The following is a 12585-nucleotide window of genomic DNA, read 5'->3' as shown; positions in this document are numbered from 1 at the left end:
ACATTTCAATGGTATTAAGTATATTCATATTGCTGTGCAATAGATCTCTAGAATTTTTTCATCTTGCAGAACTGAAAGTCGATACCCATTAAATACTTATTCCCCCACTTTCCTCCTTCCAGCTCTTGGCAACCACTTTTTTTTTTTTTTTTTAATTTAAATTTATTTATTTTAATTAGAGGCTAATTACTTTACAGTATTGTATTGTTTTTGCCATACATCAACATGAATCCACCACGGGTGTACACATGTTCCCAATCCTGAACCCCCTCCCACCCCTCTCCCCATACCATCCCTCTGGGTCATCCCAGTGCACCAGCCCCAAGCTTCCTGTATCCTGCATCGAACCTGGACTGGCGATTCGTTTCTTATATGATATTATACATGTTTCAATGCCATTCTCCCAAATCATCCCCCCCGCCCGGCTCTCCCACAGAGTCCAAAAGACTGTTCTATACATCAGTGTCTCTTTTGCTGTCTCATATACAGGGTTATTGTTACCATCTTTCTAAATTCCATATATATGCATTAGTACACTGTATTGGTGTTTTTCTTTCTGGCCTACTTTACTCTGTATGATAGGCTCCAGTTTCATCCACCTCATTAGAACTGATTCAAATGTATTCTTTTTAATGGCTGAGTAATACTCCATTGTGTATATGTACCACAGCTTTCTTATCCATTCGTCTGCTGATGGACATCTAAGTTGCTTCCATGTCCTGGCTATTATAAAGAGTGCTGAGATGAATATTGGGGTACCCGTGTCTCTTTCAATGCTGGTTTCCTTGGTGTGTATGCCCAGCAGTGGGATTGTTGGGTCTTATGGCAGTTCTATTTCCAGTTTTTTAAGGAATCTCCACACTGTTCTCCATAGTGGCTGTACTAGTTTGCAGTCCCACCAACACTGGCAACCACTTTTCTACTTTTAAGTTTCTGTGGTTTTTAACTACTCTGGATACTTCATATCAGAGGAATCATATAGTATTTGTCCTTTTGTGACTGGCTTATTTTGCTTGACATCATGTCCTCAGGATTCATTTATGTTGTAGCTAATTTAACAGAATTTTCTTCTTTTATTAAGGCTGTGTAATATTTCATTGTTTGTCTGTCTGTTCATCTGTGAAGGAATGTTTGCTTTGCTTCTACCTCCTGAGTATTGTGAATGATTCTGCTATGAACAAGAGTGTGCAGATTTATTTTTGAGATCTTGTTTTGAATTATTTTGCATATATACCCAGAAGTGGGATTATTGGATCATGTGGTAATTTTATTTTTAATTTTTTTGAGGAGGTTCTATACTGTTTTCTATAATGGCTGTACCATTTCACATTATCACTAAAAATGCATGGGGTTCTAAACTCTCTGGGTCCTCTCCTGCATTTGTTATTTTCTGTTCTTTTGGTAGTGGCCATCCTAATTAGGTGTGAGATAATATCTCACTGTGGTATTGATCTGCAATTTTTTTAAGTTAGTAACAGTGTATATCTTTTCATATACTTGTTGGCCCATTTTTATATCTTCATTAGAGATATGTCTATTCAAGTCCTTTGCCCACTTAAAAAATCAGTTGTGTTTCCTTGTTGAGTTGTGGAAGTTCCTCAGATATTTTGGATATTTGTTCCATATTACATATATGATTTTCAGATATATTTTCCCATTTAAATCCTTCTGTAGGCCTACAGCAAAGAATGTCTTCCTAATTTAGATGATGCTTTGAAGGTGAACTCAGCCTCTTTATCTTCTTTGAACAACAAATGGAAATTGAGATTCCTGCTATTCCAGCTCATGGGCCAGTGGTACTAATTTTCTAGTTGTAAAGAGTGTTCATTGATATCAGACAGATAATCTTCATTGATATCAGTCTATGTCATTTCATTTGGAAAAATTTGAGTAAGTTGAAATTTATTCTTCCTAGATAGCTCAAGGACCCTCTGTAACAAAAGAACAGAGAGCCCCTCAGACAAGGAAGAGAAAGTGGGATTTGACATAAATCTACACATTTTAAGAATTAGAAATATATTTGACTTCTAAAGCATCTTTAAGGTCCAGCTATTCTTCTATGGCCAAGTTGGCCAGAATGATTTTCTGAGAAAAGAATACAAGGGAGGGGTATAGTGGATAAGCTATAGAATGCCTCAAGACATTGCCAGCATAGATTTATATGTAAGGAAGCCAAATGTATGTAACACTTAAGCAAAATTTTGTCAAACAGTTTCTTCATTATTTTAATGTCATTAAAAGCTTGTCTTAGCCTATATTTGGTATAATTGAAATATCCCATAATCATCTCAATTTGCAACAATCTTTATCTTTTAAAACCCTGTGATATTTTTATAACTAGATACAATATAAAATTAGCTGGCAGATGAGAGATTATGATTAAGAAGAAAAAAGTGCCAATACCAAAACTTATAAAATGGTTTTACTTAGTGTGATAATTTTTATAAAAGTGAATATAAGCTTGAGTCTTAGTGTTAACCATTCAAATATGGTATGCACAGTGACTTAAAAATTATGACAAATTCAGCAGATTATCTAATTTAGTAAAGTACCTTAGCTATTAGAATGATTTTTAGCCACCTTGTAAAGAGTGAAGATAGAAATTATTTTATGGTATCCATCCACACATATTCGGGAGGGATATTGTGGTCTGTGGAAATCCTGACAAAAATGACTGTGTTTTGTGCACCTTTTGGTGATCTATTGCGACATAGTGTTTACTTCTATAATTTGAAAGCAAACTCAGGTTTGGATTTTAGGACATGTATTTGTGAAACCATTTTTTCACCTTGAGACCTTATAAAACAGTAAATCAATATATTTTCTTTCAATGCTCAAGGGCTTCTATTTTGCATATATATTTGCCTTCATATGCCTTTTTCACAATATTAAAAATCAGGACTCTTCCAGTGTGTTAGGTTTTAATGTAGTCATATGGTTTGCTTTAAATTAGTGTTAGCAACAGAAGGAGTTGCTCTTCATTTTGACTCTTCATTCAGTGCTTTCACATTGTATCTATAATACATACATTAAAATTTTTTTCTTCTGTTTTTTTTTTTTTTTCCTGAAGCTGGGCTTCTTTTTGCTCACTAAACAGTAAGCAAGGTAATTAATAAAGCAAAACACTGTTCTCTCAACTTTGATTATTGTTTATGAATTTGTTTATGGGTGTGCTTTTTGAATTTTCTCCAGCTTTCTGTTGCTGTTTTCTTTGGTATGTGCCATTAGCCTTTGTAGATGCTTAAGTTCTTCAGGAACAATGAAGCTGTTTTTTCTGCCTACGTTGCTCACAGCTGACTCTGTCCTAATGAGCAGTCAGGACAGGTTTGGTATGGTGATGACATTCATCAACATTTTGTTTTGCCCAACTCTGTGACATGCTATGATGGAACTGACCCCATAGGGGTCTCATAGGTAGGGCATGCTAAGCATGAAGATGATGATGTTTAAAAATTGAGCATGTCATATATGTGAGGTCATTGGTGGTCTCGAAAAGTTTTCACATTATGTCATTTTTTGTCCTTGGAACACCTGAATACTCAGGAGAACTTTACCCCAATGGATAAAAACCTGTTAATAAGATTATGGTAATAGTGATACCGTTGGACTTTCCTGGTGGCTCAGTGGTAAAGAACCCGCCTGCCAATACAGGAGACGTGGGTTCAATCCCTGGGTTGGGAAAATCTCCTGGAGGAGGAAATGGCAAGCCACTTCAGTATTCTTGCCTGGGAAATGTCATGGACAGAGGAGCCTGGGGAGCTGCAGTCCATGGGGTCTCAAAGAGACATGGCTTAGGGACTGAGCGTGAACACAGTAGTGATCCTAAGTAATATAGTATAGCAAAAAGTTAAGTCTACTGCCCAGTCCTCCTGTGCCTTTACCCCAAACCTGAGGGCTTTGACTCATGACAGTGCATTTTCCTTAGATCCGTATTCTGGATACCATGGTAGCTCTGGGCCCCACAATCACTCTTAATCAACAGTTCTTAAACTTTAGGGGGGAGTGTTATTTATCCCATTGAGAATCTAATAAAAGACATAGACTCTCTCTAGGGGAAATAAACATCAGCGCATAGGATATTTTAGAAATAGCTTTGAAGCCTTCATAGAGTACCCTGAAGTTCATTTCAGGATCCTCTAGGGTCAACTAACCTTTGTCCTTTGATTACCTTGCTAAGCACTGTGGGATGTGTGTTACATGAGTCATCTCAGTTCAATCCAACAGTGACCTGCTGAGACAGGTCCTGTGTTACACTCATTCTGTACCATAACGAGATGGAAGCACAGAGAGCGTTAGGAGCTCTGTTACACAGGAGGTAAGCAGAAGAGCTGGGATTAGAATTTATGAAGTCTGGTATCAGAGCTGAAGATGCATGGAGTCTAGTTTTAGAACCCTTGCTATAGAGAATGTGATTCTAAGCTGAATTCTAATCTGAAGGAGCACCACGATTATTGGAAAGTTATAGGGGTTCTGAGTCACTCGGCGTCAGTGATGTGATCCATAACAGCAACTTTTGACCTCACCCATGTGGTTGTTACAAAGGCAAGCACTCATCACTCCAGAACTATATAATCTTAGTAAAAATTTTTAGGAGGTTTGTGTGCACATTAAAGTTCAAGTATCATTAGCTTAGGTCCTGCAGCATTAGCAACTCTGCCACCCCCTGAAACCATTTTTGAGCTTAAAATTAAATCTTTGATAGTTTTGGGTAGTATTGTGTATTGGTTCCTGGTGCTGTAAGTGAGAGTGATGGTATGGTTGTGGGGAAGGTGATTTAGGGAGAGGTGGAGCCAGCACTAAGCGAATGTGTGTGAAAACAACAGATTGGTGCCCAATAGGTCCCCATTCTCTGAGGCAATTGAGAGATCTATTGCAAATGTCCTTTTAAAATGGCAACATTCTAGAATTGAGAAACAAGTTGATGGAAGTGCCCTTCAAGCAGCACAGGATGGTTCTGGGTAGTACGAGGCTATGGAGAGCCACTACAGCTTCAAAATGAAAAGCTTTCATCTCTTGTGACTGTTTTCTGCAGGTCACCATTGTTATGGTAGGTCTTTAAGAACTGATGGGGGTGTGTCCCACCTGGGAAGCAGCTGTGCTCTGGGCTGATTTCCTCACCCCCATACCCCCACTGTATGACCTGTTTCCTTCCCTCTTAGATCCCTGCTTAGCTTTGGTGTCACTGCCTCCCTTTTACTCAGTTGCCTCCACTCTAGATTGTTACCATCTTCAATTGGGTTCTGCAACCCTTTCTTGTTTTTGAACTACAGTAAGTTGAACTTCCTATGGCTAAATACTGCTGCTGCTGCGGCTAAGTCGCTTCAGTCGTGTCCAACTCTGTGACCCCATAGACGGCAGCCCACCAGGCTCCCCTGTCCCTGGGATTCTCCAGGCAAGAACACTGGAGTGGGTTGCCATTTCCTTCTCCAATGCATGAAAGTGAACCCTATCCCTAAACTGGAGCTCATACCAAGCATAGTTCTTACACTCAGATCTCTCTTCATGTAAGACCCTCTTTTGTCACTGAGAGAAGTCATTATGGTTAATTCAAAGGCTCACAGAAATTGACCTGTTTAAGTCATATATGTGCATTCTGGAACATTCTGTGGAATAGTGAGGTAGAATGAGTAAAAGGTCCTCACAGACATGCTTTTTTATTGAGAACTCAACTCCAGCAAAGATTTTATAGTTAATTTAATAGGTCCTGGGATAGATATTGGATTTCTGTGAGGATGAGTGAAGAGATATTTATTTGGATGTTAGGAGAGTTGTGTGTGCTTTTCCTTTTCTGAGCAGGGAGCCTGAAATCTACTTAGAAATGTAACCATCAGCCCAAAGGGAGAAATCTCTTAGAACAAGCAAAAAAAAAAAAAAAAAAGACGTTGCTAATAATTTTGATTTCTGTACCAGGAGTGTTCTGTAAAAGTGGTGCCAAAAATTCCCCTTTAGAAACATCTTATTTCATTGTATTTTAAAGTTCAGTATGGTGAATGACAGGGAAGCCTGGCATGCTGCAGTCCATGGGGTCACAGAGTCGGACATGACTGAGCGACTGAACAATATAGCAGCTTCAACTGATAAAGCTGGACGACACAGTGTTTCAGAATGTTTAATATGGGTCTCTACATTTGAGTTAACTAGAGAAAACACACACACACATACAGTCGAAATTATAGACATTTATATAATGAGCACTGAGGCATATTGATACTTGGCATGATACTATTATCTCCTAAAATGCAAGGAAATTCACAGCCTTGATATTGGATTGGACTGTTGAGTTGCTCAGTCATGTTCAACTCTTTTGCCATCCAATGGACTGTAGCCCACCAGACTCCTCTGTCTATGGGATTCTCCAGGCAAGAATACGGGAATGAGTTGTCATTTCCTCCTGCAGGGAATCTGCTGACTCAGTGATCAAACCTGCATCTCCTACAATGCAGGCAGATTTTTGATCACTGAGCTACTAGTGAAGCCCCTCCTTGACATTAGACAGACACAGATACAAGTTAACATGTGGATCCTGAAAATTTTTCTTTTCCTTTAATTATTCATTTGAAGCAAGTAATGACTCAAAGAGTAAGCAATATGTAAACTCTTCACCTGGGGGAATATTTCAGTGTGAGATATGAATCCATTAAGGTCTTTTGTTATGTAGATTAATTAAAAAAATTAACCATTGTCTAGAAGTCAGAGCAAACAGTTGCTTACCACAGGAATAGAGGAATTAGTGCAAACCTTGGAAATGTCAACATGCCAACTGCCTTGAAGAGGTTGTTTGATGGAAGATTTTTTAAAAAATATTAAAATATCCTTGATGTACAATATAAGTTTCAGGTGTACAATATAGTGATTTATAACTTTAAAGATTATATTCCATTTATAGTTATTATAAAATACTCATTACCTCAGTGGGAGATCCTAAATTGCAACCTTACTTATAGTGCCTGAAAATGTTTCTTCATTGGGAAATACCTAACATAATTAAATTAATTCATACTCTGTTCCAAAGAAGAGTCAAGCTTGTAGATGAAAATGAAAGAGGAGAGTGAAAAAACTGGCTTAATATTCAACATTCAAAAAACTAAGATCATGGCATCTGGTCCCATCACTTCATGGCAAATACATGGGGAAACAGTGGCAACAGTGAGAGACATTATTTTCTTGGGCTCCACAATCACTGTGGATGGTGACTGAAGCCATGAAATTAAAAGATGCTTGCTCCTTGGAAGAAAAGCTATGAATGACCTAGACAGCATATTAAAAAACAGAGACATTACTTTGCTGACAAAGATCCATATAGTCAAAGCTATGGTTTTTTCCAGTAATTCATGTATGGATTTGATAGTTGGACCATAAAGAAAGCTGAGGGACAAAGAATTGATGCTTTTGAACTGTGGTGTTGGAGAAGACTCTTGAGAGTCCCTTGGATTGCAAAGAGATCAAACCAGTCAATCCTAAAGGAAATCAGTCCTGAATATTCATCGGAAGGACTGATACTGAAGCTGAAACTCCAATACATTGACCACTTGATGCAAAGAACTGACTCATTGGGAAAGTCCCTGATGCTGGGAAAGATTGAAGGTGGGAGAGAAGAGGATGAGACGGTTGGATGGCATCACCAGCTTGATGGACATGAATTTGAGCAAGCTCTGGGAGTTGGTGATGGACAGGGAAGCCTGGTGTGCTGCAGTCCATGTGGTTGCAAAGAGATGGACGCGACTGAACGACCAATGCATCAGTTGTGGAATCATCTATGTGTCATCTGCTCATGTTCACTAGTGATTACCAAATTATTCAGAATTTCATAAACAATATTCTTCTACCAGGAGAAAGAAGTCCAGACTGAAGTTCAACACTTCTCGGTAGTTGTGAAAAATGTCATCAGAGAAGTTGTCAGGCACTGTAATTAAAGCGCCCTGAGTGACTCTTTTGCATATGCAAATTATCCTCATTGGCATCCTTTGTGAGGAAATGTTAAGGTAAGTGAGTTAGCATTTATACTATTAATTAAAAAGAAAGACGATCTTAGTAGAGAATCAAATCAAGTGTCTATTTAGTTTTCTTGTTGTTTTTGCTTGTACCTCCTACTATATGCAGCACACACAGTGCAGGGTGATGCTTTTCTTGACCCCTTTTGATCACTGAGAGGCCTCTGTTTACATACTGAAGGGTCTGACAATTACTGATAGTAACTGTGCTTGTATTTTGGGGTGTTTGTCTCAAGGACCACTAACACATTTATTCTGGTGATATTCTGAAGGGAATGTTATGAAAATAAACTCTAATGTTTCTCATGCTGATCTGTCAAGGGCCTTGAAATTGAGAAAAATGAGCTTTGTAAAGAAGAAATGGAAGATGTTGGAGCAGGTGATTGGGGACCAGGCATAAGGGAAAGATAAAACATCAGGGAGTCACAGTGATGGAAGGGCAGGGGTTTTTAATGGAAGAGAGTCTGAGAAAAGAAGAAATTAGAGAAATAAAGATAAATGAACAGAAAAGAAAATTTTGTCTTTTTTTTTTTTCCCCCAATCAGGACTTAAACTTTTAAAACAGCATTTTTCTTTTCTTTTCATATTAATGTTTATAAGCACTGTTTATGTACCTGGCATTGGACTAAATGCTTTATTTTAAATTTTATTATTACAGTCCCGTGAGGAGGCTAATAGTGTTTAATAATATTTACACGTGTGAGCCCTAGAGTTTGATTGTTTGGAGTTGGAATCCCTGAAGTTCTACTTATTGGCTCTGTGATTTTGGGCAGAGTAAGCTTTTTGTATCCCAGTTTCATCATCTGGGTACAAAATAGTGACAATAATAGTATAAATATCTCACAAGGTTATGTTAAGGATAAGAAGGTTAATATATGCAAAGCACTTCAAACAGTGTACACTGAAGCACCCAATAACGATTGGCCATTGTTGTTAGCGTTTTTATTAACATTTCAATTAAGTGGCTGAACATTTGATAAATCAGGGCATATTCTTAAGGAATCTCAGTTAGCTTCAGGCCCAGGTGAACCTGGCTTTAGAATCCATGCTTTTAATCATACCCCATAAGGAGATTCTAACTCCAACATTAACTGACTCTTTTATAAGTTACTTAAACTCCCTGATTTTGTTTGGGTTTCCCCCAAAACAAATCTCATGACAAGGGCTTGATTAATGGTTCCCAGCAAATGTGATTTATTTTGAGGTATATATTAACTGTTTATTAATGACTGTAGCCAAATCTCATAAAGCAGAATAGGCATGATGGATTGGGAAGAATGGAACAGGGAAGGGAGGAAGCCAATACAAGGATGTAGCTTTAAAAAGGTGGCTGGGTGCAGGTGGGGCTCAGGGCTACCAAAGCCCCACTGGAGTGGTACAGAATGTGCCTCAGAATTGTCCACAAAGGATGGGGAAAGGTGAGTGTTTATTAAATGGTTCCTGAAACTCCAGTACTTTGGCCACTTCATGCGAAGAGTTGACTCTGATGCTGGGAGGGATTGGGGGAAGGAGAAGGGGACGACAGAGGATGAGATGGCTGGATGGCATCACTGACTCGATGGACGTGAGTTTGAGTGAACTCTGGGAGATGGTGATGGACAGGGAGGCCTGGCGTGCTGTGATTCATGGAGTCGCAAAGAGTTGGACACGACTGAGTGACTGAACTGAACTGATGCTCCAGGGATGTTAATTTTCTGGTACTTAGGGTTTTGTGCATGATCCATCACAAGCCTAGAATCTCAGAGGACAGAGAAGCCTGGGCCAGAAAGCAAGTGATGGGTGGCTCAGCCAAGGTATTTCATTTTGTCAAAGGTTCTATTTGTGTGGCACAGCTGGTTGCCACAGTCACTTGAGCAAAGTGGTGGGCAAAGGGGTTATGAAAGTGCTTGGCACACTCCCCATACCAGAGCACAAACACTGGTTACATAAGATACTTGCTTCATCTTTGTATAGGTAAATTTTCTGTCATTCATACTGAGTTATTGAGGTGATCTAATGAGATGTGTGTAAAAGTACTCTGAAGAGTATCAGTCATGTAGAATATTAACCTACATTATCACTACATGTGATACTGAGATCTCCAAAGTTGAAGGTAAACAATGGTTGAGCAATTTTTTTTTTTTTAACCCATCCAACTGTAGGTTGGAGAAGGCAATGGCACCCCACTCCAGTACTCTTGCCTGGAAAATCCCACGGACAGAGGAGCCTGGTAGGCTGCAGTCCATGGGGTCGCTGGGAGTCAGACACGACTGAGGGACTTCCCTTTCACTTTTCACTTTCATGCATTGGAGAAGGAAATGGCAACCCACTCCAGTGTTCTTGCCTGGAGAATCCCAGGGACAGGGGAGCCTGGTGAGCTGCCATCTATGGGGTCGCACAGAGTCGGACACGACTGAAGCGACTTAGCAGCAGTAGCAGCAGCATCTGTAGGTACTTTTGAAATCAGTACCTCTCTCATTTCACTATCATCATGTAAGTAATAAACTTTTCATGCCTTCTTGCTGTATGTCATCAGTCTTGACATTCCAAGCAAATTTTGGGTAGGGGGTTTATTTTCTTTGTTCAGAGTGGTTGTAATAGAGAAAAGTATGGATTTCAGCTGAAAACAGGTCCCTCAAGACCGCAACAGGACATACGTCATTGAATTCCAAATTGATTGTTGGTGTGATCCTATGAATTGGAAAAGTCCAAATAGTTTATCTGCCTCATCCCTGGTCATTTGGTGACTGGTTCTCTTGGGCGCTAGACCTGTAATATTCTAAGGTAGAAATGAAAGAGAAGAGAGTAAGAGTTTATGCTAAGTTAAAATCTGAGCTAGTTTGGCACTTTCTATCTTTAGTGGAAATCAACCTGTGCTCTACTTTGAGAACTAAAATACAGTTACGAAATGTTGAATTTTCAGTGTTGTTTTCTGCTTTATGCTTGAATCCTCACTCCTTCACTTACCTGCTGTGGAATGCTGGTCACATTATTTCACCTCTTTGAGATTCAATTTCCTCATTGCAACCTTGAAATAATACTAATATTTAATCCAGTGAGTTGTTATAAGGATGACTATAATGTGTTTGGAACATAAAGGCATTCAGTACATGGTAGCTTCTAGTATTGTTGTTATTATCATTTTTGTTTTGACAAAGACCTGTAGCTTTATTTTTTGAGTATTTAAATGTGATGGTTATTTCTATTAATTTAATTTAATGATAAGCTTCTCTAACATTTATATGAAATATAAAGCCTCTTAGAATCATCTTAATATCCTGACTGAGCGAGAAATTTAAATGCTTTTGACCCTCTGAGGAGCCCTCTGACATCATGAAAGCACATAGCCTTTTGAAAGTTGATTTTCTAAACAGAAAATTGATAGCTCTGTCCATAACTGTTTTCGAAACAATTTGAAAATGTCAAGTAACCTGGGAAGGAATAAAGATTTTGCTGCTGCTGTGCATTTATAGAGGTTGTTTCCCCCTCAAAGAGCTTGAAGTACCTTGTGTTCTTATTCTGTGTTCTTCACATCTACCCTGTGAAGATCTGGGAATACATGATATCTGTGTAACAGATTTCTATTTCATATTCAGTTCAGTTCAGTTCAGTCGCCAGTCGTGTCTGACTCTTTGCGACCCCATGAATTGCAGCACGTCAGGCCTCCCTGGCCTCCCTTTATTTGATCCTAGATTGAAAGGTTAAACAATTTCAAAATACAATTTTGGTCACTTCTGCAAATCTGCATGTGGATATATGAAAGTGATACTCTGGTTATATAGGAAAACACTCTTAGCCGATGTATGATATTTAAGGCTGAAATGTCATGGTATCTGGAACCTATTTTCAAATGGTAGAGCGAAAAAGTATAAACATTCTTATGTAAAAAAAAAAAAAATAATAAGATTAGCCCAGAGGTAGGAAAGAAGTAAAGAATGTTCACACAACATTGTAAATCAACTATACTTTTATAAAATTAAAAAATGAGAGAAAATCCCCAGAAGAGAAAACCAAAGGTGGCAACACGTTAATATTTTGACGAATTTAGATGAATGGTATTTTTCTCTTCTTTAAACATTTTTGTCGGTTAAAAATTTTTAAATAAAAATTTTATGATTAAAAGCCCAAGTGAACAGTGATAGAACGAAAGAACTTCAAAGGGGTGCTGATACCACCAAGTAATACCACTGTGTAACTTCCTCTGAAAGCCCAATGATTTGAACAGAGTGTAATATTTGTACTTGGAAATTACTCATAATGTACAAAATAAATAGCAATTATTATCTTGTCAAAAGACTTACTGCACAGAATCCCATGCTCATGAATCAGTGGTATCGTCTTCTACCCCTGGCATCTATTTCAGTTATATCCCCCTGAAAGCCTAGTAACCATGTGCTCTCTGCCAACAAGGACAAATAGACAACTGACTCAGAGATCAAAAGATTTACAGTTGCTGCAAATCTCCTTATTGTGGGATATCCTTAATACCAGATTGGATTTGAGAGCATCATGCTTGAACTGCAAAGGAACCCTGACCTCTGTGATTGGAGAGCCACTGGCAAGACTTACCTGTGATTAACCTCCTTCTGCTCAAATGAGGATAACTGCTTAAGGA

Source organism: Bos taurus, chromosome 7 (assembly GCF_002263795.3).
Source record: "Bos taurus isolate L1 Dominette 01449 registration number 42190680 breed Hereford chromosome 7, ARS-UCD2.0, whole genome shotgun sequence".
NCBI lineage: Eukaryota > Metazoa > Chordata > Mammalia > Artiodactyla > Bovidae > Bos > Bos taurus.
Note: the sequence above shows the minus strand (reverse complement) of the source record.